The sequence below is a fragment of the Piliocolobus tephrosceles genome, chromosome 10 (assembly GCF_002776525.5).
Source record: "Piliocolobus tephrosceles isolate RC106 chromosome 10, ASM277652v3, whole genome shotgun sequence".
Classification (NCBI taxonomy): domain Eukaryota; kingdom Metazoa; phylum Chordata; class Mammalia; order Primates; family Cercopithecidae; genus Piliocolobus; species Piliocolobus tephrosceles.
Window position 1 is genome coordinate 52,616,815 of NC_045443.1, and position 26,901 is coordinate 52,643,715.

Here is a 26,901-nt window from a genome sequence, read left to right on the forward strand (position 1 = left end):
GTCAGCAAACATCTTTTTTTTTTTTTTTTTTTTTTTGAGAGAGCATCTCACTCTGTCACCCAGACTGGAATGCAGTGGTACGATCTCTGCTCACTGCAACCTCCACCTCCCAGGTTCAAGTAATTCTCATGCCTCAGCCTCCTGAGTAGCTGAAATTACAGGCATGTGCCACCAGGCCCAGCTAATTTTTGTATTTTTAGTAGAAATGGTGTTTCGCCATGTTGACCAGGCTGGTCTCAAACTCCTGGCCTCAAGTGATCCACCCACGTAGGCCTCCCAAAGTACTGGGATTACAGACATGAGCCACTGTGCCTAACTAGTCAATACCTTTAAGTAGGCATTTAACTTGTTTACATTTAAGATTATTGTTGATAAGTGATGACTTACTCCTATTATTTTATTTATTGTTTTCTGGTTGTTTTGTATATCACTTGTTCCTTACTTCCTATCTTATTGTCTATTTTTGTGATTGGTAGTAATAAGATTTGATTCCTTTGTTTTTCCTTTTTCTATTGGCTCTACCAGTGAGTTTATAGTTTTGTATATTTTCATCATGGTGGTCATCATTTTTCCTCTTCCAGATGTACGACTCCCTTGAACATTTCTTGTAGGTCTAGTATGGTGACTATTAATTCCCTTCATTTTTGCTTGTCTGTCACATATTTTATTTCTCCTTCATTTCTGAAGGATGAATTTGCTGGGCATAATATTGTTGGCTAGCAGGGGTTTTCTTTCTTTCAGTACTTTGAATACATCGTTCCATTCTCTCCTGGCCTGTAAGGCTTCTGCTGAGAAATCCACTGTTAGTGTAATGGGGATTCCCTTACATATGACTTAATGCCTTTCCCTGGCTTTTTTTAAAAGTTTTTTCTTTGTCTTTGGCTTCTGACAATTTGACTAAAATGTGTCTTGGAGAGGACATGTTTGGGTTGAATCTATTTGGGGTTTTTTTTGAGATTCCTGTATTTGGATGTCCAGCCCTCTCTCAAGAATTGGAAAATTTTGACCTATTATTTTATTAAATATGCTTGCTATACCATTTCCCTAATTTTCTCCTTCTAAAATGCCCAGAATACAAATATTTGTTTGCTTAATGGTGTCCTGTAAATCCTGTAGGCTTTGTTCACTTTTCTCTTTTGTTTTTCAGTCTGTCTGTGCTATTTCAAAAGACCTGTTTTTCAACTTCAGAAATTATTTATTCTGCTTGGTCTAGTCTCATTAAAAAGTGAAAATCTTTATGGTCTAGGACCTTTTGCCACATTACTAAATTCAGTGGTGGATGTCTAATAGATATCTCAAACTCAAGCATTCTAACTAAGTGTCTAATCTACACCACCTCCCCATCTCACCTGACAATCTCTCCTTTCCTCCAGCCCCTGGCAAATTTGCTTTACCCACAGCCTTTCCCATCTCAATCCCATGGTTTTAGTCTTAAACAATCCTACTACTTTTGGTTTCTCTGAAGATCTCACCTGACTGGAAACAAGTGCCTATAAATGCATCACTCTGAGCAGTTATAGATGAAGTTAGCTTCAAGCTGGGCAAAAATGTCTGTGTGAACACTAATGGGAAGGGACACTTGAGAATCAAATGACAAATCGACTTGAGAACAAGAAGACACAGAAGAATCAAGGCTAGCCCACTGTGCAGAAGGTACAAAGTTTTGTGAGGCATAAGACATATCTGTCTGTACATTAATTGAAGAAACGCTATTCTTTAGGCATGTGCTCCCTATTTCTTGCAAAGGATTAGAGAGACTTTTACCCAGGTTCACTTGAACAACAGTATTAATTGGCTCAACAGCAACAGGATTTACAATTTTTTGAAAGAGGTAGGCTCTTCTTAAGAGAGCAAGCCTCTGAATCTAGGGCATGGATCAGGGTTCCTATTGACAAGGTAGTAGGTACACAGACTCTATGGCAGAAGCCTCATCAATACGTCACACCACAGGTTCAGCAGGGAGTCAGTTGCAGGCTCAACGACAAGCATAGGAGAAAACTACATCACAGGTAACCAAAACCACTTTGGGATATGGTAAACGCAACTTCTGAGGCTATCTCAGAGGTGTTGTAAGAGTCTGCTTTCTGGCATTAGAGCTTCAAGATCATTCAAAAAAAGCTACTAGTTTTATTTCTGAAGCTTCTGGTTCTTGAGTGTGTCTAGGAGTTGGCTGGTTGCTTAGTGATTCAACGGTCTTATTGGACAATCTCTAGCTTTATAGACAGCTCTACATTTTCCTTTTCTAACTAGATAGATATCTGTGTTCTGCAGAGATCATGGCCAGTTTAGTAAATGTGAGACTGTAATACCATTCCACTGGCATAGGGACAGACACACGTGCACTCAAAAATCTTGCCACAGTCCTCCAAGTGTCTTTTCAAGTCTCATTACTACATTTCTGTTCTCAGCACGCATTTTCATAAAGTGCTGCTTTATGAGAGAAAATTGAGAAAATGGTCTGTGAGAGCCCGCAGGGCATCCTTCAACTGGACAGTAAAATTTCAGTACGGGTTTTCAAACCATTTCTTTTTCTTTTTCTTTTTAACTTTTATTTTAAGTTCAGAGATACAAGTGCAAGTCTGCAACATAGGTAAACTTGTGTCCTGGGAGTTTGTTGTACAGATTATTTCATCACCCAAGTATTAAGCCTGATACCCATTAGTTATTGTTTCTGATCCTCTCCCTCTCCCTCCTCCCCCTCCACCCTCCAGTAGGCCCCAGTGTACGTTTGTATGTGTCCAGGTGTTCGCCTCATTTAGCTTTTCCACCTGTAAGTGAGACCATGCAGTATTTGGTTTTCTGTTCCTGAGTAAATTTGCTAAATATAATGGCCTCCAGCTCCATCCATGTCCCTGCAAAAGACATGTTTTTTTTTATGGCTGCATAGTATTCCATGGTGTATATGTACCAAATTTTCTTTATCCAGCCTATCACTGATGGGCATTTAGGTTGATTCCGTGTCTTTCCTATTGTGAATAGTAGTACAATGAGCATACACATGCATGTGTTTTTATAAGAGAATGATTTATATTGCTTTGGATATATACCCAGTAATGGGATTGCTGGGTTGAACAGCATTTCTGTCTTTAGGTCTTCCAGAATCACCAAACCATTTATCATTGTTGGGTGTACTATTCCATCCTGCAGGCAGTGGCTGTTGACCAGGCGCATGCTGAGCATGGGGCTGCTGGGCAGGATCTTGCACAGCCAAGCACTGTGTGCAGGTTGTTGGCCCACACTGCCTGGGACAGCTTGATCACCAACTGCTGGATCAGTTCCCAGGATGATGGCATCAGGCTGCAGGCTGCTGTCCCTCATTTGGGGTCCCAGAAGCCCCCACAGTCCTGAGGCAGCCTCGACTTTACTTAAAGCTGCCAGGGTGGCCAGGGGGCCAGCCGCCAGCACTGCTGTCAAGGTTCCATATAGCCACAGAGCCTGATCATCTACACTACTCTCTGATCTGAACTATAATTATCTGTGGGTGGATTAGTGAAAGAAATCAACAATACCTGCTATGCTATGTTCCTTTATTTAGAAAAAAGCAAATATGAAAAACATGATAACCTCAATTCTGAGTAGCGTAAAGGCAAGAGTATAAAAATTTCTTTGTACTTTTCTCTAATTTATTTTATTTTATTTAACACACAAGGAGACAACATTTCTCTATTTTAAATATCTCAATAAAGAATCTTTAGTTGGTGACCATTTTTATCAAATGTGTGGCATTTGATGAAATCATATATACTTCCTCCAAAATATTATGATATAGCCTCCTTTGTGACAAAGAAAACTCCACAGAACATAATATTCTTGGAAAATACTGTCTCTAGTTTGACGTGCCATAGATACTAGGCATGTTAGGCCTGTGCCATAATTCAAGTTTTCTCTGGGTAGAGCTGAACAATGAGGCAGCTATCTAATCCTAATAGCCATAACACTTTATTTCATGGTAAGTTCCCACACCATTGTTATGTTTGTCCTTTCCCAAAATAAGAGAAAATCATAAAAATATCACTAGTAACAATTCAGACTGTCATAACATTTAGTTCTTCCTGCAAATTCAGAAAATTATCAAAATTTTAATAAAATTTCTAAGAACTTTAAAAAAGGAAGAGTATCAACAACAGTTAAAAATTCATGGAAATTCAGTGTCTACACCAGCAATTCCTTGTTTTGCTTTCTTTTCTAAAACTGTCAATAATAATTGCAAATAAATATCCAAAAAGAAGAGATTATATAGATTGTAACTGGCTTATTAATGATTTAAATATTTATTGACTTGAACTGTGGGTGAACAATTCTTTGCATGAGAAAATGCAGGGAAATTCTAGAACTTTCACAGCTTTGCATAAAGTTATTTCTTCTTCATGGGAGCTTCCTGCATCTTTTCGGACCTTTTGGATGTGGAGTCTCTGATATCACAGATCTAATTACTCACAGAATATATACATGCTCACAATGTAGCATCATCATAAATTTGATGGACCAAAACTGTGCCCACCTTGGTCATCCAACTCTAGACTGCCTAGTACCTGGTTCATACTGTGCACATTTAGTACCATAATGCCTCTGACTGGTCTGATCCTATATATGAAAAGGGTCTCATTATTATATAACAGAAGCTTGTACGTCAAATGGAGATTCAGCATAAACTGTTACCCCTCCCCACTCATGACCGTATCACTCACTCTTTATCCCACACATATTCTCCCTCTCAACGCCTTTGGCTTTGGCAATTTCTCACAAAGCAATGTGCTCCTGCAGTTCTTGCCTGATTCAATTAACTTCCTTTTATCAATAGCTGTCTTTTTTGTTAGTGTTAGCATCTCTCTTTCTTTGATAAATATTTCACCCTGCTCCAGTCTTGGATTTCTGATAGAACTGTCAATCCACTCATCTCTCCTTATTTGATGTCATTGATAAACATACAATCTGGGTCATTCGATTTTCATACCACATTACCCTAGCTAAAAAATTGAGTCAGAGTTAAGCATATGAACCAAGATGGGCCTTATGACCTTTTCGATTTAGACTTGAAAGAAAAGAGAGATGGTGGCATGCTTTCTGGATCATAGATTTTAAGGACTATATATTGGAGACTGTCTACTCTCTTCCAAATGAAAAAATCTGTCTCAATAGAATAATGCCAACCTTAAAAGAAGAAAATGGGGACAGAGTAACTATGTTTGAGTCCCTGTATCCTAGATCTAGTAACATCTGAAACCGGTTACTGCTGGACTTATAAGTTATGTGAATTATAAATTTTTGTCTTAAGATAGTTTGGCTTGGGTCACTGTCATGTGAAATCAAAAGATTCCTGAGTATTCCTCCCCTGATTTTATTTCTGTGATTTTAAACTAAGTTCTACTTTTCACCATAATACACAATTAGTACCCAACAAAAATGAAACTTAGGACACTCCAACCCTATTACTGGCCAAAGTTCTAGATTCTCCCATGTTATTCTATATTTTTTCCTTACTTCTACTCCATTTCTGCATTTGACTGAATCCTGACATAGTGCCCAATGCTCCAAGATGCTTTATTTTTTCTGGGACACATCCATGATATAAGATTGCCAGTATCACAATCTTAATTCAGGAAACAGTCTTCCATATCTTGATAAGCCACACAGTTTGTCGTTCAAGAAAAAGAGGTATGAATCTCTACCATTTTATGATTGCAGAATAATGGTTTCTCTGTGTTATCAGGGATTTAGAATTTAAAAATTGAAGGATTGGCTAACCTACTCCAGGAGGACTACAGTAGAAGAACACAGATGTACCTCTCATAATGTGACTAGAGTTGAGAATACTTGTATTCCATATGAATATGAGTACTCACCATAAGTCTTCTTCAACAAATAGACATACACATATATCTATTAAAAACTTGGTACAACAATCGGACTTTTTCTGTGGATGAGAATCAATCTCATTCCCCACCACTTTAATGCTTGTTCAATGAGCTCAAAAACAAAGTAAACATTAAAGCAGGACTGTAGAATTAAGCATGAGCCTTTCCTTACCAAGACTCATCTGGCTACTGTCATTTCTGTGTCCAATCTTCTAATAGCAGAAATCAAAGCCAAGCCTATTGCATGGCACCTGCTACTTCCACATGCAATCAACCACCTGCTAATTAGTTAATTGCAAAGGGCCCTTTCTATTATAGTGGGGCAGCAATTGTCTTCACTGAAACAGCCCTTCCTTTTGGTTATGGATTTCTTATGCCAGCTCAGCATTATCATTCATGGGCAAACTGAACGACTTATTTACTATCATTTTATCTCACATTTCTTATAAACAGGAAAAATATTATCATAATTAAATGTACACATATTTATTATATATCACCTTCTGCCTTGATGACCCACAGTTTACCAACCCAGAATCTACAACTAACTGCAAATTCCCAAAAGAGAGAAGATAATTGGCTCCATTTGGCTCATGCCTACACTTACTTCATTCTCCTCTGGCCAAGTTCATTCTCTTCTAGTTTTCTCAACATGTGGTGTGGGCTGGAAGAGAAAATAAACAATGATCTATCTTATGTACTATAAAGTTTTATCTTTGTCTTCCTCCTGAATCAAGAATTACCCATGAACACATGTTCCCACAAAGCTGTAGACTAGATTGAATTAATTCCTTCTGTAAATTATACTGTTCTTTTGTTACTCCCTCTTTGCTGCCTTATCTCTAAACTCCTATTGTCCTGGTGTATATGTTATTGCTCTCCAGTAATCTCCCAGGACCATGTTTCTCTTTCCTAACAAATTCTCTATGCTATGATTCTCTATCACATTGGCATTCCCAAAAATCCATACTTGGCACACTCATCTATTAGGACTCTCTGTCTGAAGCCAAACTGGGATCAGAGGAGAGAGATTGTTCACAACTTAATCACAGATATCATCTAGGATCAACCTCAAATACAAACATTCCTCTCACCAAACATAAGCTGAGAATTAATCCTGTACATAGGGCTGTAGGTCAAAGCCAAACACTGGTCCTTCCAAGACCATGTCCCTCTACTCCTTCCTATCTGATATTCCTTTTGTCAGGGAGAGTCATTTAGTAGCTATTAGGAGTCACATGACAATTATCATTTCCATGTAAACATTTAGAGATTGCAAGTGTGTAAACTTGGAAAAGTTTGAGCAGGAGTGTCAGGAACAAGTGGAAGAGCAGTTCTCAAGTCTAGAAGAAATAGAGAAAGAACAAGACCTCCTACCTCTCATCAGAGGACAGTTATCAGGGTACATGAGACTGAAAGAGAAAAGGAGTTTCTGGGAGGAAATACTAAACCCTACTCCGTCTCTCACATTTCTTGACCAATATATGAGACCATCACAGCAACAGAAGGTAAATGCCCTAACTATCTCCCCCTTTAGGAGTCATATGGTGTTACGAACATTAAGAAAACAAGTTATATTGTCTAGCTTTATACATAAATATAATAATGGTATTTTATTTAACATTATGCCCAGGATACACTAAACTGCTCAAAAAAACATATCATTGCAAAATGGCAGTACTAAGTCCTTACCTAAAAATAATACCTTTGAATGTAAATGAACTAACATCTCCAATTAAAAGACATAGAGGTCTGAATGAAATACATGCTGCCTACAACAAACTCAATTCATCCCTAAGGACACATATAGACTGAAAGTGAAGAGATGGAAAAAGATATTCCATTCAAATGGAAACCAGAGCAGCACTAGCTATACTTATATCCAATAAAATATGCTCTAAGCCAAAAACTGTAAAAAGAGACAAAGGAGGTCATTATACAATAATAAAGGGATCAATTCAGCAAAATAATATAACATAGATGCAAAAATCTTTAACAAAATACTAGCTAACTGAATCCAACAGCATATCAAAAAGATAATCCAGCATTATCAAGTAGACTTCATACCAGGGATGCAAGGAAGGTTTAACATACGCAAATCAGTAAGTGCGATATACTACATAAACAGAATTAAAAACAAAAATCACATGATCATTTAAATAGATGCAGGAAAAACATTCCACAAAATCCAGCATCACTTTATTATTAAAACTCTCAGCAAAACTGGCATACAAGGAAGATACCTCAATGTAACAAAAGCCATCTATGACAAACCCACAGCCAACATAATAGTGAATGGGGAAAAGTTGAAAGCATTCCCTCTGAGAACGGGAACAAAACAAGGATGCCCACTCTCACCATTCCTCTTCACCATAGTACTGTAAGTTCTAGCCAGAACAATCAGACAAGAGAAAGAAATAAATGGCATCCAAACTGGTAAAGAGGAAGTCAAATTGTCATTGTTTGCTGACGATATGATTGTTTACCTCAGAATCCCTAAAGACTCCTCCAGAAAGCCCCTAGAACTGATAAAAGAATTCAGCAAAGTTTCTGGATACAAGATTAATGTATGCAAATCAGCAGCTCTTCTATACACCACAGGGACCAAGCAGAGAATCAAATCAAGAACTCAACCCCTTTTACAATAGCTGCAAAAAACATAAAATACTTAAGAATATACCTAACCAAGGAGGCAAAAGAGCTCTACAAGGAAAACTATAAAACACTGCTGAAAGAAATCATAGATGACACAAACAGAAACACATCCCATGTTCACGGATGGGTAGAATCAATATTGTGAAAATGACCATAATGCCAAAAGCAATCTATAAATTCAATGCAATCCCCATCAAAATACCACCATCATTCTTCACAGAATTAGAAAAAAAATTCTAAAATGTATATGGAACCAAAAAAGAGCTCGCATAGCCAAATCAAGATTAAGCAAAAAGAACAAATCTGGAGGCATCACACTATCTGATTTCAAACTATACAGTAAGGCCACAGTCACCAAAACAGTGTGGTACTGGTATAAAAATAGGCACATAGACCAATGGAACAGAGTAGAGAACCCAGAAATAAGCCCAAATACTTAAAACCAACTGATCTTCAACAAAGTAAACAAAAACATATAAAGTGGGGAAATGACATGATTTTCAAAAAATGGTGCTCAGATATTTGGCTAGCCACATGTAGGAGAATGAAACTGGATCCTCATCTCTCACCTTATACAAAAATCAACTCAAGATGGATTAAGGTCTTAAACTTAAGACCTGAAACTATAAAAATTCTAAAAGATAACGTTGGAAAAACCCTTCTAGACTTTGGCTTAGGCAAGGGTTTCCTGACCAAGAACCCAAAAACAAATGCAATAAAAACAAAGATAAATAGTTGGGACCTAATGAAACTAAAGAGCTTTTGCACAGCAAAAAGAACAGTCAGCAGAGTAAACAGACAATCCATAGAGTGGGAGAAAATCTTTATAGTCTATACATCTCACAAGGACTAATATTCAGAAATGACAACAAACTCAAACAAATCAGTAAGAAATAAACAAACAATCCCATCAAAAAGTGGGCTAAGGACATGAATAGACAATTCTCAAAAGAAGATATACAAATGGCCAAGAAACACATGAAAAAATTTTCAACATCACTAATGATCAGGGAAATGCAAATCAAAACCACAAAGTGATTCCACCTTACTCATGCATGCATGGCCATAAACAAAAAATTAAAAAACAGTAGAACTTGGCATAGATATGGTGATCAGGGAATACTTCCCCACTGCTGGTGGGAATATAAACTAGTACAGCCACTATGGAAAACAGTGTGGAGATTCCTTAAAGAACTAAAAGTAGAACTACCATTTGATCCCATAATCCCACTACCGGTTATCTACCCAGAGGAAAAGAAGCCATTATACGAAAAGATACTTTCACATGCATGTTTGTAGCAACACAATTCGCAATTGCAAAATCATGGAACCAACCAAAATGCCCATCAATCAACAAGTGGATAAAGAAACTGTGGTGTATATATATATGATGGAATACCACTCAGCCATAAAAAGGAATGAATTAATGGCATTTGCAGTGACTTGGATGAGACTGGAGACTATTATTCTAAGTGAGGTAACTCAGGAATGGAAAACCAAACATCGTATGTTCTCACTGATATGTGGGAACTAAGCTATGAGGACACAAAGGCATAAGAATGATACAGTGGACTTTGGGGACTTGGGAGGAGGTTGAGAAGGGGGCAAGGGTTAAAGACTACAAATAGGGTCTTGTGTATGCTGTCCAGGTAATGGGTGCACCAAAATCTCACACATCACCACTAAAGAACTTACTCATGTAACCAAATACATCCTGTACTCCCAATAACCTACTGGGGGAGAAATAAATGAATAAATAAATAAATATAAAATGTGTTCTTCTAAAAAAAGAATTAATAAAGATCAAAGCAGAAATAAATAAAATTTAGACTAAAAAAATACAGATCAACAAAACAAAAAGTTGGTTTTCTGAAAAGATAAAATTCACAAATCTTTACCTGGACAGAAAAATTAAGAGATAACACAAATAAATAAAATCAGAAATGAAAAAGGAGACCTCACAACAGATACCACAGTAATACAAAGGGTCATTAGAGACTGCAATGAACAACTATATGCCAATGAATTCAAAAACCAAAAGGAAATGGATTTATAAATCCCTCAACACATACAACCTACTGAGATGGAGCCTAGAGGAAACTGAAAACCTGAACAGACATGAACAAGTAACAAGATTGAATCAGTAATAATAATAAAAACTCTCCCAACAAAGAAAGGTCCAGAACTAGATGCCTTCACAACTGAATTCTACCAAACCTTTAAAGAAAAATTATTATCAATTATTCTCAAACTATTTCAAAATGTTGATGCAGAGAGAACTTTTCCCAACTCATTCCATGAGGCCCTGATTCCAAAATCAGAAAAGGACACAGAAAAAAAAAAGAAACCATGGACCAATATTCCTGATGAACATTTCTCAACAAAATACTAGCAAACAAAATCAAACAATATATCAAAAACATAATACACCATGACTAAGTGGGATGTATCCCAGGAATGTAATGATGGTCCAACACATGCAAATCAATAAATGTGATTCATCACATAAAATAGAATGAAGGACAAAAAACACATGATCATCTCAATAGATGAAGAAAAGATACCTGATGAAATTCAATATCCCTTCATGATAAAAACTCTCAAAAAATTAAGTATGGAAAGAAAGTACCTCAACACAATAAAGGCCTTATATGACAAACCCATTATACTGAATCTGATGTCTAACGTACCGAAATTAACATTATACTGAAAGCTTTTCTTCTAAGAACTGGAACAAGACAAGGAAATACACACTCACTACTCTTATTCCACATAATAATTGAAGTCCTAGTCAAAGCAATTAGGCAGGAGAAAGAAATGAAAGGCATTCAAATTGGAAAGGAGGAAATCAAGTTGTCCCTGTTTATATATAGAAAATCCTAAAGACTCAACCTAAAAACTCTTAGAACTGAAAAGTAAAGTCATAAGATACAAAAGCAGCATGCAAAAATCAGTAGCATTTCTATACATGAACAACTAACTAGCTGAAAAAAAGAAATCATTAAGGCAATCCCATTTACAATAGCTATTAAAAATAAAATAGCGGCCGGGCGCGGTGGCTCAAGCCTGTAATCCCAGCACTTTGGGAGGCTGAGACGGGCGGATCACGAGGTCAGGAGTTCGAGACCATCCTGGTCTACACAGTGAAACCCCGTCTCTACTAAAAAATACAAAAAAAAGCTAGCCGGGCGAGGTGGCCGGCGCCTGTAGTCCCAGCAACTCGGGAGGCTGAGGCAGGAGAATGGCGTGAACCCGGGAGGCGGAGCTTGCAGTGAGCTGAGATCAGGCCACTGCACTCCAGCCCGGGCCACAGAGCGAGACTCTGTCTCAAAAAATAAATAAATAAATAAATAAATAAATAAATAAATAAATAAATAAAATAGCAAGGAATAAATTTAATCAAGGAAATGAAAGACCTCTAGAAGGAAAACTACAAAACACTGATGAAAGAAACTAAAGAGGATACAAATGGAAAGATATCACATGCTTGTAGGTCAGAAGAATTAATATTGTTAAAATGACCATAATCCTAAAGCAATCTACAGATTCAATGCAATCCCTATTAAAACAATAACATTCTTCACAGAAATAGAAAAAACAATCTTGAAATGTGTATAGAACCACAAAAGACTTTGAAAAGGCAAAGCAATCCTGGACAACAAGAACAAAGCTAAAAGAATCACATTGCCAGACTTCAAAATACACTACAAAGCTGTAGTAACAAAAACAGCATGATTCCAGCATGAAAACAGACACATAGACCAATTGAATAAAATGGATAACCCAGATATTAATACACATATCTATAGCCAACTGATTTTGACAAAGGCACCAAGACACTCTTGGGGAAAGGACAGTCTCTTCAAGAAATGGTGCCGGGGAAACTGGATGTCCATATATAGAAGTATGAAACTAGACTCCCATCTCTCTCCCTACAAAAATCAACTCAAAATGGATGAAAGACCTAAATGTAAGACCCAAAACTATAAAACTTCTAGAAGAAAACAAAGTGGGAAATCTCCATAACATTGGTCTGGGTAATGATTTATTGGATATAACAACAAAAATCCAATGATTTATTGGATATAACAACATAAGCAACAAATGTAAAAATATAGACAAACTAATTACATCAAATTTAAAAGTTTCTACACAGTGAAGGAAACAATCAACAGAGTGAGGAGGCAATCTATAGAATGGGAGAAAATATTTGCAAATTATTTATCTCACAGGTGATTAATATTCAAAATATATAAGGAACTCAACAACTCAGTAGCAAGAAAACAAATAACCTAATTTAAAAACAGGCAAACAACCTAAATAGAAATTTCTCAAAGGAAGACATACAAATGACAACAGATATATAAGAAAAAGTTCAACATCACTGATCATCAGAAAAATGCAAATCAAAACCACATGCAATATCACCTCACTCCTGTTGAAATGGTTATTATCATCTGGGTATGGTGGCTTATGCCTGAATCCCAGCACTTTGGGAGGCCAAGGCAGGAGGATTACTTGAGCTCAGGAGTTTGAGAATAGCCCAGGGAATACAGTGGGACCTCGTCTCTACAAAAAATAAAAATAAAAATAAATAAATTAGCTGGGGCACTGTGGCATGCACCTATAGTCCCAGCTACTCTGGAGGGTGGGGTAGGGAGATCATTTGAGCCCAGGAGGTGGAGGTTACAGTGAGCTGAGATTGTGCCGCTGCACTCCATGCTGGGCAACAGAGAGAGACTGTCTCAAAAAAAAAGAGAGGGGGCTATTATCAAAAAGACAAAAGATAAGTTTTGGAGAAAGGGGAATCCTTGCACACTGTTGGAAGTTCCCCAAAACTAAAAAATACAATTGTTCCCAAAAGAAAATAAAAATAGGAAAAAAAAAAAAAAGGCCAAGCACTACGGCTCATACCTGTAATCCCAGCGCTCTAGAAGACCAAGTTGGGGCACATCCCTTGAGTTCAGGAGTTCAACAACCCAAGAACAGCCTGGGCAACATGGCAAAACCCCGTCTCTACAAAAAATACAAAAATTACCCAGGTGTGATGGCAAGTCCCTGCAGTCCTAGCTACTTGAGAGGCTGAGGTGGAAGGATTGCTTGAGCCCAGAAGGTTGAGGCTGCAGGAAGCCATGTCTGTGGCATTGCATTCCAGCCTGGGAGACAGAGATTCTGTCTCAAAAAAACAAAATAGAATTACAAAATGATTTAGCAATCCTATTAATGGGCATATATCCAAAGGAAATTATATCAGTATGCCAAAGAGAAGATATCTGCATTCCCATGTTTATTGCGGCACTATTCACAAGAGTCAAGATACAGAACTAACCTAAGGGTCCATTAATGGATGAATTAATGAATAAAGAAAATGTAGTACATATACACAATGGAATAACATTCAGCCATAAAAATTTAATCCTATCATTTGCAACAACATGGATGAACCTGGAGGACATTATGTTAAGTGAAATAAGCCAAGCACAGAAAGACAAACTCTGCATGATCTCACTTACATGTGAAATCTCAAAAACCTGATCTCACAGAACTAGAGAGTAGAATGGTGTTACCAAAGACTGGGACAGTTGTAGAGGGGGAGGACTGGGGAGATATTGGTCAAAGGATACAAAATTACAGTTAGATAAAGACGAATAAGTTCAAGAGATATGTTATATAGCATTGTGACTACAATTAATATAAAATACATTGTGTTCTTGAAAAATGCTGAGAATGGATGTTAAGTGTTCTAACCACAAAAACGATAGCTATGTGAACTAATGCATATGTTCATTAGCTAGATTTAACCATTCCAAAATGTATATATTCTTCAAAACATCATGGTATACATGATAAATACATACAATTTAACTGTCAATTTAAATAAATAAATAAAGTTCAAAAAAACTGGTAATTGTTCTATTTCCCACATTTTTTTGTTTTGTTTTGTTTTGTAGAAATAGGATTTCATTATGTTGCTGAGACTGGTCTCGAACTTCTGGGCTCAAGCAATCCAACTGCTTCAGGCTCCCAAAGTGCTGGGACTACAGACATAAGACACCATGCCCAGCCCCTGATTATTTTTAACCATTATTATTTCTGCAGTTTTCATAAGGCTTTTGTAATATACTGATGTTCTCCTGTAAACTTCTTCAGAGTCTCTTTAGACTTCTTCCCTAAACTCCTATTAAAAGTTTGATTCAAGAATTCTCAAAAATTAGGGTTCATTACTATGTTCTGCATGTGGGTCTCTTGAGAGCTTTTATTTCTTTCCTCAAATGATTATGTTGAGGCCTCCTCAGAATAGAAATTTTAAAATGTGCTTCAGTCTGGTGTAAAATCAGAGAGGATGCACATTTCTATGTTCAAATGAGGCAAAGCAGAGGAAATAAATATTTGATGGGAGAGTGCTTCCTAGGGTTTTATTCCCACTAGTATAACTTTGCATAACTTAATATAAGTCACATCTCAAAGGATTAGTTACTGGCCAAGGTGCATTTAAATTAATGTGCAAATAGGAAGTAGCAAATGAGAACTAAACTGATATATAACCGGATGAGTAAGATTTTTCTTACTAAGTTTTCATAAGTTTGTGAACTTTGTGAATGATTACATCAATAAATCACGGTTGGAAAAGCAAACAAGTTGAATTTATGCCACCTTTCATCCATATCTGACTTCTAAATTGTGATCCATTCCACCGACATCTATGGTCAAAATCCTATAACATTTGTCCTGAAAGTCAAGTGTAAGTATATTCTCAGCTTATAGTTATATCTATGTTACCTTTTTGTAATTGTGGAACATGAAATCATGTAACTGTAATTTTTTTTTTGTTTAATTAAAAAGTACCTTATGTTTGTAGCCCCTTTCCTGAAAGTAACTAGTCCATTCAGAGGCTTAGAGAATGTGTAGCATGGGCCCCAAGTACAAATAAACACTTCTCCTTAAATGTCAGTGGGGAAGATTTAAAGGAACAGATAGCTCAATGTACTGAAAACTAAGGACAAGGAACAGTTCTGTGCCCAAACTAACCTTACACACATTGAGTCCTTTTTACAGTCAAACCACAATGTATATATATACTTTGAAACATAACATTGTATGTTATAAATGCAGACAATTTGATGTCAATTAAAAAAAAAACCCTGAAAAAAAACAAAATTATTATATTCCTCTTACTCTCAATAACAAATAGAACAAATATAGATTTTTATTATTTGGTGATAGAAGAGCACCAACCATGAACAAGAAAATTTCAAGTGGGGGTGGAGGGAGGGAGAGCATCAGGAAGAATAGCTAATGGATGCTGGGCACCACCATGGCACACATTTACTTATGTAACAAACCTGCACATTCTGTACATGTACTTCTGACCTTAAAATAAAAGTTGAAGAAAAAAGAAAAAAATAAGAAAAAAGAAAAAATACAGTCTTACTGATAGAGGCCTGGCTCTCAGCTCTTGAAATCCCAGCAAAGATGAGGTAACACACATGACTCACTGGCCATTCATCAGTGGAAAAAGAAAGGCAAAGGTAAAATCAAGTTACAGAACCAAGTAGCTTTATGTTAGGCTAGACTTTGAAAGTTTTAGTTTCTAGGCAAGAAATCTAGGGAAGAAAGTACAACTGCATCGTAAATGGCCAAGGATAAATCGGCAAATGAAGAACAAAGTAAAGTGGCGGGGGCACTAATTTTTTTCATTTATTTAACAAGTATGTACTTTGCCCATACTGTGTGTTTTTGCTGTTGTTATTGGGAGATAAATGAATATGAGAAAAGAAGAAAAATATATTTATAAAGAGATCTAGCATAAGCCAACACTATAATCATTCAATAAGCCTTGATTCTCTTGTCCTTCACCTGCTCTTAAGGAACTTATAAACTAGTTTTGGAAAGATGACACACACATAAGATAGAAAATGGTTGACGCCTGAACAGAATGCATCATTATGTTAATTCTTATCTTAGAATCAGACATTTCTCTGCATTTATTTTGTGTCCCAGATATTCAGATATTCATTTTGATTTTAAAATTCCACATAGAGTACAGTCACTATGGAAAACACATGGCATTTCCTCAAAAACATTAAAAACAGAATTACCATACAATCCAACAATGTATATCTCTGGGCATATATCCAAAAGAATTGAAAGGACTTTTTAATGATTGCCATTCTAACTGGTGTGAGATGGTATCTCATTGTGGTTTTGATTTGCATTTCTCTGATGGCCAGTGATGACGAGCATTTTTTTATGTGTCTGTTGGCTGTATACATGTCTTCTTTTGAGAAATGTCTATTCATGTCCTTTGGCCACTTTTTGATGGGGTTGTTTGTTTTTTTCTCGTAAACTTGCTTGAGTTATTTGTAAGTTCTGGATATTAGCCCTTTGTCAGATGAGTAGATTGCAAAAATTTTCTCCCATTCTGTAGGTTACCTGTTCACTCTGATGGTAGTTTCTTTTGCTGTGCTCTTTAGTTTAATTAGATCCCATTTGTCAATTATGGCTTTTGTTGCTATTGCTTTTCATGTTTTAGACATGAAGTCCTTGCCCATGCCTATGTCCTGAATGCTATTACCTAGGTTTTCTTCTAGGGTTTTTACGGTTTTAGATCTAACATTTAAGTCTCTAATCCATCTTGAATTAATTTTCGTATAAGGAGTAAGGAAAGGATCCAGTTTCAGCTTTCTACTTATGGCTAGCCAATTTTCCCAGCACCATTTATTAAATAGGGAATCCTTTCCCCATTTCTTGTTTTTATCAGGTTTGTCAAAGATCAGATGGCTGTAGATGTGTGGTATTATTTCTGAGGGCTCTGTTCTGTTCCATTGGTGTATATCTCTGTTTTGGCACCAGTACCATGCTGTTTTGGTTACTGTAGCCTTGTAGTACAGTTTGAAGTCAGGTAGCATGATGCCTCCGGCTTTGTTCTTTTGACTTAGGATTGTCTTGGCAATGCGGGGTCTTTTTTGGCTCCATATGAACTTTAAAGCAGTTTTTTCCAATTCTGTGAAGAAAGTCATTGGTAGCTTAATGGGGATGGCATTGAATCTATAGATTACCTTGGGCAGTATGGCCAGTTTCACAATATTGATTCTTCCTACCCATGAGCATGCTATGTTCTTCCATTTGCTTGTGTCCTCTTTTATTTCACTGAGCAGTGGTTTGTAGTTCTCCTTGAAGAGGTCCTTTACATCCTTTGTAAGTTGGATTCCTAGGTATTTTATTCTCTTTGCTGGAGAGGATGTGGAGAAATAGGAACACTTTTACACTGTTGGTGGGATTGTAAACTGGTTCAACCATTGTGGAAAACAGTATGGCAATTCCTCAAGGATCTAGAACTAGAAATACCATATGACCCAGCCATCCCATTACTGGGTATATACCCAAAGGTTATAAATCATGCTGCTATAAAGACACATGCACATGTATGTTTATTGCAGCACTATTCACAATACCAAAGACTTGGAATCAACCCAATGTCCATCAGTGACAGACTGGATTAAGAAATGTAGCACATATACACCATGGAATACTATGCAGCCATAAAAAAGGATGAGTTCGTGTCCTTTGCAGGGACATCGATGCAGCTGGAAATCATCATTCTCAGCAAACTATCACAAGAACAGAAAACCAAACACCGCATGTTCTCACTCATAGGTGGGAATTGAACAATGAGATCACTTGGACTCGGGAAGGGGAACATCACACTCCGGGGCCTATTATGGGGAGGGGGAAAGGGGGAGGTATGGCATTGGGAGTTATACCTGATGTAAATGACGAGTTGATGGGTACTGACGAGTTGATGGGTGCAGCACACCAACATGGCACAAGTATACATAGGTAACAAACCTGCACATTGTACACATGTACCCTAGAACTTAAAGCATAATAAAAACTAAAAATAATAAAAAAAATTTTTTTAAAAGAATTGAAAGGAGACTCTCAAAGAGATATTTGAGCATCTATGTTCATAGCAGCGCTATTCACAATAGCCAAGTAGAAGCAATCAAACTTCCATCAACAGATGAAGGGGTAAACAAAATGTGGTATGCACATACAATGGAATATCATTCAACATTAAAAAGGAAAGAAATCTTGTCACATGCTACAACACGAATAAACCTTGAGCTTGGGCTGAGGGAAAGCAGACACCAGCAGCAAATATTTAGAGACTGGTAATAGTTACAAGAGTCCACATATTCAAAAATCAAAGGGAATCTTTGATTATCACAGTTTCAATGGTACTGCTGATTCCATCCCAAAGACTTTTCAACTGTGAGCTACGTTTTTTCTTTTTTCTTTTCCCTCTGAGACAAAGACAGTGATGAAAGAAACATCACTGCCAAGTTAACAGATATAATGAAAGATCAAAAGTAGAGACATGTTCAAAGTGAAAAATAAAAACTGGAAATGGAGAATTTAGGCATTTGTTTTGAAGGTAAGCTAGGAAAGTATATGAAAATTGTTAAGAGGAGTTTTAGAGAAAATCCTACATGAGAATTTAAGAAAATAGTTCTTGTAAAGAGCCAGCTCTTATCCAATAAAAAAAAAATTTGAGTAAGACTGTCAAAAAAAAAAAAAGACACTTAAACTAATCCTATGGGTAAAACTTGCCTCTCCAAAATGTTCTTGAGCTCTTCTGTGTTCATCACTAACATTTTTCCTCTATACATTCATAGGCAGCAAAAGTTAGAAATGAAAAACCAAACCTTTCTGACAGGATTCATTCTGCTTGGACTAACAGACAACCCAGAGCTTCAAATTATCATTTTTGTATTTCTCTTCCTCACTACATATTCAGCATCACTGGAAATCTGATCATCATCATCCTTATACTACTTGACTCCCACCTCCAGACCCCTATGTATTTTTTACTCCAGAACTTCTCCTTCTTAGAAATTTTCTTTACAACCACTTTTACTCCAAGGCTACTGTTCAACATCTCAACTGGGAATAAAGCCATCAGCTTTGCTGGATGCTTCACTCAATATTTTTTTGCCATATTCCTCAGGGCCACAGAGTTTTGCCTTCTGGCTGCCATGTCCTATGACCGTTATGTAGCCGTCTGCAAATCCTGCATTACACCACCATTATGAGCATGAAGGTCCACATTAAGCTGGTTCTCTGCTTTGGCTGAGTGGATTCTTGATCATCTTTGTCCCAATCATCTTTACCAGTCAGCTGGATTTCTGTGCCTCCAACAGAAATCATTATTATTGTGAATCATTAATATTGTGAATCATTATTATTGTGACTATGGATCCCTCATAGAAATAGCTTGCTCAGACACAAATCTACTGGAACTGGTTGACTTTTTCTAAGCAGTTATGACCTTGATGATCAACCTGGTGCTAGTGATTCTCTCCTACACAAATATTATCAGGACTATTCTGAAGCTCCCCTGGGCTCAGCAAAGAAAAAGAGCTTTTTCCACATGTTCTTCCCACGTGGTTGTCATCTCTCTTTCTTATGGAAGCTGCATCTTCATGTACATAAAACCTTCAGCAAAAGAAGGTGTTGCCTTCAATAAAGGAGTAGCTGTGCTCAATATCTCAATTGCCCCTTCACTGAACCCATTCATTTACACTCTAAGGAATAAACAAGTAAAACAAGTCTTCAAGGACGTGGTCAGAAAAATTGTGAGTCTTTATTCAGTTTAATCACCCCAAAATAAATAGAACTTTTGAATGATATTCATGGAGCTCCTCCAGCTGATAACTTGAGCTTCAGATTTCTCCTTTTGTTAAAGTGATTTCTCAGAAAAATACAATGTGAGCATGTGTCTTTTTTTTTTTTTTTTTCAAACTTGCTGACAAAAGTATTCAGAGAAGGCAAGTTCAAATTTTTTTCTGGTAGATATATTTTAATAAAGGGAAAAATTAGGAAAATTGTATTCTTAGACTTTGTACACAAAAACAACTACTTGGTTAAAAACTATTTTCTTATAAATCTGGTGATTAGCTGAATGATTAAGTCTTCCTTCTCATGAGGAGCTCTTAGTCTCATCAATAAAAAAAAGTTGCGAACACATTGGGTCAGAAATGACTAGCTACTTCTCAAAGAAGCTTATCAATGATGTCCTACCAAAAAAAAATCTATTCCAGATCACCTTTTCTTCGGTTCTAAACAATTTTGATTCTGAAGCTTCTTCCTCTGACAACTCCAAAGATTATCTCTTTCTGGCATAAACCACAGAAATTATTTCCAGTTGTAAAGTACAGTACTGGCTTTCATGTGTGCTCCTAGAACATTGCTGATTGTCTGATTTGAGAGCTGAAATCAGAATGAAAACTCTTACCAGAGAACCATCTGGATTCCATTTAAAGGAAGACTCAGGTGAAGAAACACTTCGGCAATTTTGGCAATTACAAAAATCTGTTAAGAGCTGTATTGTGACAAGGATGTGCCTAGCTTTTACAGGATATATTTAGAGATGAAACTGAGGAGGTTGGGAGTGTTAGGATACTATGCCGTGGTCTATTAACTATCTTAACAACTTTCTGCCATCAGAGTCCCTTGGATGCCCCTCTGACCTTGCCAACTATTGTGGTAATTCCAGCCCCCTGGCTTCCTGTGCTTAAGTGGAGTCACCTGGCATTTACTAGTTCAGCCCTCATCATCTCAATGAACATCAGCAAGCCCAGCTCCATGACCATCCCTCTTACCATCGTCCCTGGTGAATAAAAGCCACCAGTGAACTTACTAATCATGCTGGTGCACCACTCAGAAACACATTCCCTTATGCCTTGGTGAATGGTGTGTCCTGTAGGCCCTCCTATGAAGTAAATCATCTAGTGGGCCTTATGGTCTAATAGCATATATCCATCCTATCATGCCAATCTCCCTCAACCTCTTTATTTATTCCTTTACCATCTTCCAGAGCAACTCAGATATTTCCACAGTGTTGGACATCACAATTTTCAGGCTCGAAGATCCGCCCCAGCAGTGAAGTGAAATCCTCACTCCACATTCTATGACAGTGTTCCCCAAGTCAATAAATTCTAGCTCAGCCAGTCTTACATGTTAGACCCCTGATCAAAATTCAATCCCAGGAGCACTCCTCTAACTCCTGTCAGTACAAGATAGCCAATTCTTACAATTCTTTCAGTATGTAGGTTCTTTCCTCCCTATCAAGCCCAGCATGTCCTTAGCTGGATTATATTGGGTTTAACCCTAACAGATCAGCCTAGCATCTGACAGAGGAATTGAATACAACTACTGAAGGAAGCATCAGGGGATCTCCTGAAACATCTTCCAGGTAACTCTTACTACGAAAGAGTGGGCCACCTCTGCAAATCAAAAGTGTTTGGAGGGAGTTGCAAAGTAAAAATACTTACAGGCATCTATCCAGATGTCCCTTTTCCGTGTTTCCAGTCCCAGATTTCCCCATCAAGGTCCTTAGCTTTATAACAGACCTTCCTTGTATGTCATTAACAAGTAGATCAACACGCCAGTCAACCAAGTCTGTCCTTCCACTACAAGATATAAGACCCTCTTTTTAAGCTACCACATAGGCCCTCTGGATCTCATAAGCCACTAACTGCTGTTAAAAGCCCTTAGACTCTCATCACCTCTCTTCAGGACATCAATACAACTTAGCAATAACTGTCAATTCCATTGTCTTTGTAGGCATTTATTCCCCTGTATTTTTCAAATACCTGCATCATTACATATGCCACTGCATTCTTCTTGACTAAGACATTTCTCCAAACAAACCAAATCAACTTTGAAGGATTTTGAAGACTGTAGTGCACTGAAGTTATTGATAGCAACATGAACAAAACTAAGCTAAGCTCAGTTCTTTACTAGATGGACTCAATCCACCAACCATCAGCCTTACAGAATAAAATTCATGCCCATTTCTGGGTATAATACTATTTATTTCAGTCCTGCTTGTTTGTCTATACATGCTGTTTAACATAAAATCAAAAATTACACGACACACAAAAAAGTAAGAAAAAAACAGTAGCAAAATATAAAGCAATGAATAGAACTAGACTAAAAAATGACACAGATGTTGAAATTATTAGACAGTGACTATAAAAAGATTATGATTACCATGTTAAAGTATTTAGTGCCAATTGCTGGCAAGATGACCAAATAGGAACAGCTCCGGTCTGCAGTTCCCAGCAAGATCAATGCAGAAGGTGGGTGATTTCTGCATTTCCAACTGAGGTACATGGTTCATCTCACTGGGACTGGTTGGACAGTGGGTGCAGCCTACAGAGGGTGAGTCAAAGCAGAGCGGGGTGTCACCTCACCCAGGAAGCACAAGGGTTTGGGAAATTCCCTCCCCTACCCAAAGGAAGCCATGAGGGACAGTGCCATGAGATATGGTGCAGTCCAGCCCAGATACTGCACTTTTACCATGGCCTTTGCAAATGGAAGACCAGGAGATTATCTCCAGTGACTACACCACCAGGGCCCTGGGTTTCAAGCACAAAACTGGGTGGTCGTTTGGCAGACACCAAGCTAGCTGCAGGACGTTTTTTAGGTGTTTTTTTGCTTTTTATTTTGTTTTGCTTTGTTTTTTCATACCCTAGTGGTGCCGGGAATGCCAGCAAGACAGCACCATTCACTCCCCTGGACAGGGAGCTGAAGCCAAGGAGCCAAGTAATCTAGCTCGGCCATGGAGCCCAGCCAGCTAATATCCACTGGCTTGAAATTCTCACTGCCACCACAGCAGTCTGAGGCCAATCAGAGATGCTCCAGCTTGCTAGAGGGAGGGGCATCCACCATTGCTTGGCTTGAGTAGGTGGTTTTACCCAAACAGTGTAAAAAAAGCTGCCGGGAAGTTCAAATTAGGTGGAGCACACCACAGCTCTGAATAGACCAATAATAAGTTCTGAAATTGAGGCAGTAATTAATAGCCTACCAACCAAAAAAAGTCCAGGACCACACAGACTCACAGCTGAATTCTACCAGAGGTACAAATAGGAGCTGGTACCATTTCTTCTGAAACTACTCCAATCAATAGAAAAAGAGGGACTCCTCCCTAACTCATTTTATGAGCCCAGCATTATCCTGACACTAAAACCTGGCAGAGACACAACAAAAAAAGAAAATTTCAAGACCACATCCCTGATGAACATCTATGCAAAAATCCTCAATAAAATACGGCAAACTAAATCCAGCAGCACATCAAAAAGCTTATCCACCATGATCAAGTCAGCTTGGCCCTGGGGATGCAAGGCTGGTTCAACATATGCAAATCAATCAATGAAATCCATCACATAAACAGAACCAATGACAAAAACCATGTGATTATCTCAATAGATGCAGAAAAGAACTTTGACAAAATTCAACAGCCCTTCATGCTAAAAAACACTCAATAAACTAGGTATTGATGGAACATATCTCAAAATAGTAAGAGCTATTTAAGATAAACCCACAGCAAATATCATACTGAATGGGAAAAAACTGGAAGCATTCCCTTTGAAAATGCACAAGACAAGGATGCCCTCTCTCACCACTCCTATTCAACACAGTATTGGAAATTCTGGCCAGGGCAATCAGGAAAGAGAAAGAAATAAAGAGTATTCAAATAGAAAAAGAGAAAGTCAAATTCTCCCTGTTTGCATATGACATGGTTGTATATTTAGAAAACTCCATTGTATCAGCACAAAGTCTCCTTAAGCTAATAAGCAACTTCAGCGAAGTCTTAGGATACAAAATCAATGTGCAAAAGTCACAAGCATTCCTATATACCAAGAACAGACAAATAGAGAGCCAAATCATGAGTGAACCCCCATTCACAATTGCTACTAAGAGAATAAAATACCTAGGAATACAACTTACAAGAAATGTGAAGGACCTCTTCAAGGAGAACTACAAACCATACCTCAGTGAAATAAAAGAGGACACAAACAAATGGAGGAACTTCTCATGCTCATGGATAGGAAGAATCAATATCGTGAAAATGGCCACACTGCCCAAAGTAATTCATAGATTCAATGCTATTCTCATCAAGCTACCATTGATTTTCTTCACAGAATTGAAACAAACTACTTTAAATTTCACATGGAACGAAAAAAGAGCCTGAATAGCCAAGACAATCCTAAGCACAAATAACAAAGCTGGAGGCATCATGCTACCTGACTTCAAACCGTACTACAAGGCTACAGTAACCAAAACAGCATGGTATTGGTACCAAAACAGATGTATAGACCAATGGAACAGAACACAGACCTCAGAAATAACACATCTACAACCACCTGATCTTTGGCAAACCTGACAAAAACAAGCAATGAGGAAAGGATTCCCTATTTAATAAATGGTGCTGGGAAAACTGGCTAGCCATATGCAGAAAGCTAAAGCTGGATCCCTTCCTTACACCTCATACAAAAATTAACACAATTTGGATTAAAGACTCAAATGTAAGGTCTAAAACCATAAAATCTCTAGAAGAAAGCCTAGGCAATACCATTGCGGACATAGGCATGGGCAAAGACTTCATGACTAAAACACCAAAAACAATGGCAACAAAAGCCAAAATAGGCAAATGGAATCTAATTAAACTAAAGAGCTTCTGCACAACAAAAGAAACTATCATCAGAGTGAACAGGCAACCTACAGAATGGGAGAAAAATTTTGCAATCTATCCACCTGACAAAGGGCTAATATCCAGAATCTACAAGGAACTTAAACAAATTTACAAGAAAAAAGCAAACAGCCCCATCAAAAAATGGGCAAAGGATGTAAACAGACACTTCTCAAAAGAAGACATTTATGCAGCAAACAGACAAATGAAAAAAATGCTCATGATCACTGGTCATTAGAGAAATGCAAATCAAAACCACAATGAGATACCATCTCACACCAGTTAGAATGGCAACCATTAAAATGTCAGGAAACAACAGATGCTAGAGAGGCTGCGGAGAAATAGGAATGCTTTTACACTGTTGGTGGGAGTGTAAATTAGTTCAATCATCGTGGAAGACAGTGTGGTGATTACTCAAGGATCTAGAACTAGAAATACCATTTGACCCAGCAATCCCATTACCATACCCAAAAGATTATAAATCATTCTACAATAAAGACACATGCACACGTATGTTTATTGCGGCACTATTCACAATAGCAAAGACTTGGAACCAACTCATATGGCCATCAATGATAGACTGCATTAAGAAAATGTGGCCCATATACACCATGGAATACTACACAGCCATAACAAAGGATGAGTTCATGTCCTTTGCAGGGACATGAATGAAGCTGGAAATCATCATTCTCAGTAAGCTATCACAAGATCAGAAAACCAAACACCGCATGTTCTCACTCATAAGTGGGAGCTGAACAATGAGAACACATGGACACAGGGAGGGGAACATCACACACTGGGGCCTATAGGGGGTGGGGAGCTAGGGGAGGAATAACATTAGGATAAATACCTAAAGTCGGTGATGGGTTGATGCACACAGCAAACCGCCATGGCATGTGTATACCTATGTAACAAAACTGCACGTTCTGCACATATAACCCAGAACTTAAAGTATAATAAAAAAAAAAGAAAGCAATCCCATTTATAATAGCATTAAAAATACTTATGAGTAAATTTAACCAAGGAGGAGAAAGATCTGTACTGTACACTACAAACTGCAATTAATTGAAATTGAAAAAGGCACAAATAAATGGAAAGATATCCTGTGTTATTAGATAGTAAGAATTAATAGTGCTAAGATGTCCATAGTACCCAAAGTAATCCACAGATTCAATGCAATCTCCATTGACATTCCAATGACATCTTTCACAGAAATAGAAAAAACAATCCTAAAATTTGTATGGAACCAAAAAAGAACTCAAATAGGCAAAAAATAAATTAGCAAGAAGAACAAAGATGGAAAGATTACACTTCCTGATTTCAAACTCTATTACAAAGCTATGATAATCAAAACAATATAGTACTGGCATAAAAGCAGGCATTTAGACCAATTAAAGGGAATAAGGAACCTAGAAATAAATCCACACATATATGGTCAATGAAACTTCCACGAAGCTGCCAAGAATACAGAAAGGAGGAAAACATAGTCTGCTTAATAAATTGTTTAGGAAAAATGAATATCTACATGCAAAAAAATAAAGTTAAATTATCATCTTCCACCATACACAAAAATCAACTCAAAATGTGTTACAGATTTAAACGGTAAGATGTGAAACCATAAAACTCTTAAAAGAACATGTAGGGAAATGTACCATGACATTGGTCTTGGCAAAGAATTTTTAGATATGACATCAATAACACAGGCAACAAAAGCAAAAGTAAACAAGTGAGACTACAACAAACTAAAATGTTTCTGTACAACAAAGGAAACAGTCAACAAAATAAAAAGGCAACCTATAAAATCAGAAAAAAAAATTTGCACATCATATATTTAATAAAGGGTTAATATCT

General features: G+C 37.4%; 2 pseudogenes; one reads left to right on the forward strand and one right to left on the reverse strand.

Moving 5' to 3' along the window:
* Positions 1–249: 249 nt before the first annotated feature.
* On the reverse strand, positions 250–3,293 carry LOC111541749 (annotated as a pseudogene).
* Positions 3,294–19,205: 15,912 nt separating this feature from the next.
* Positions 19,206–20,170, forward strand: LOC111541748 (annotated as a pseudogene).
* The last annotated feature ends 6,731 nt before the right edge of the window (positions 20,171–26,901 follow it).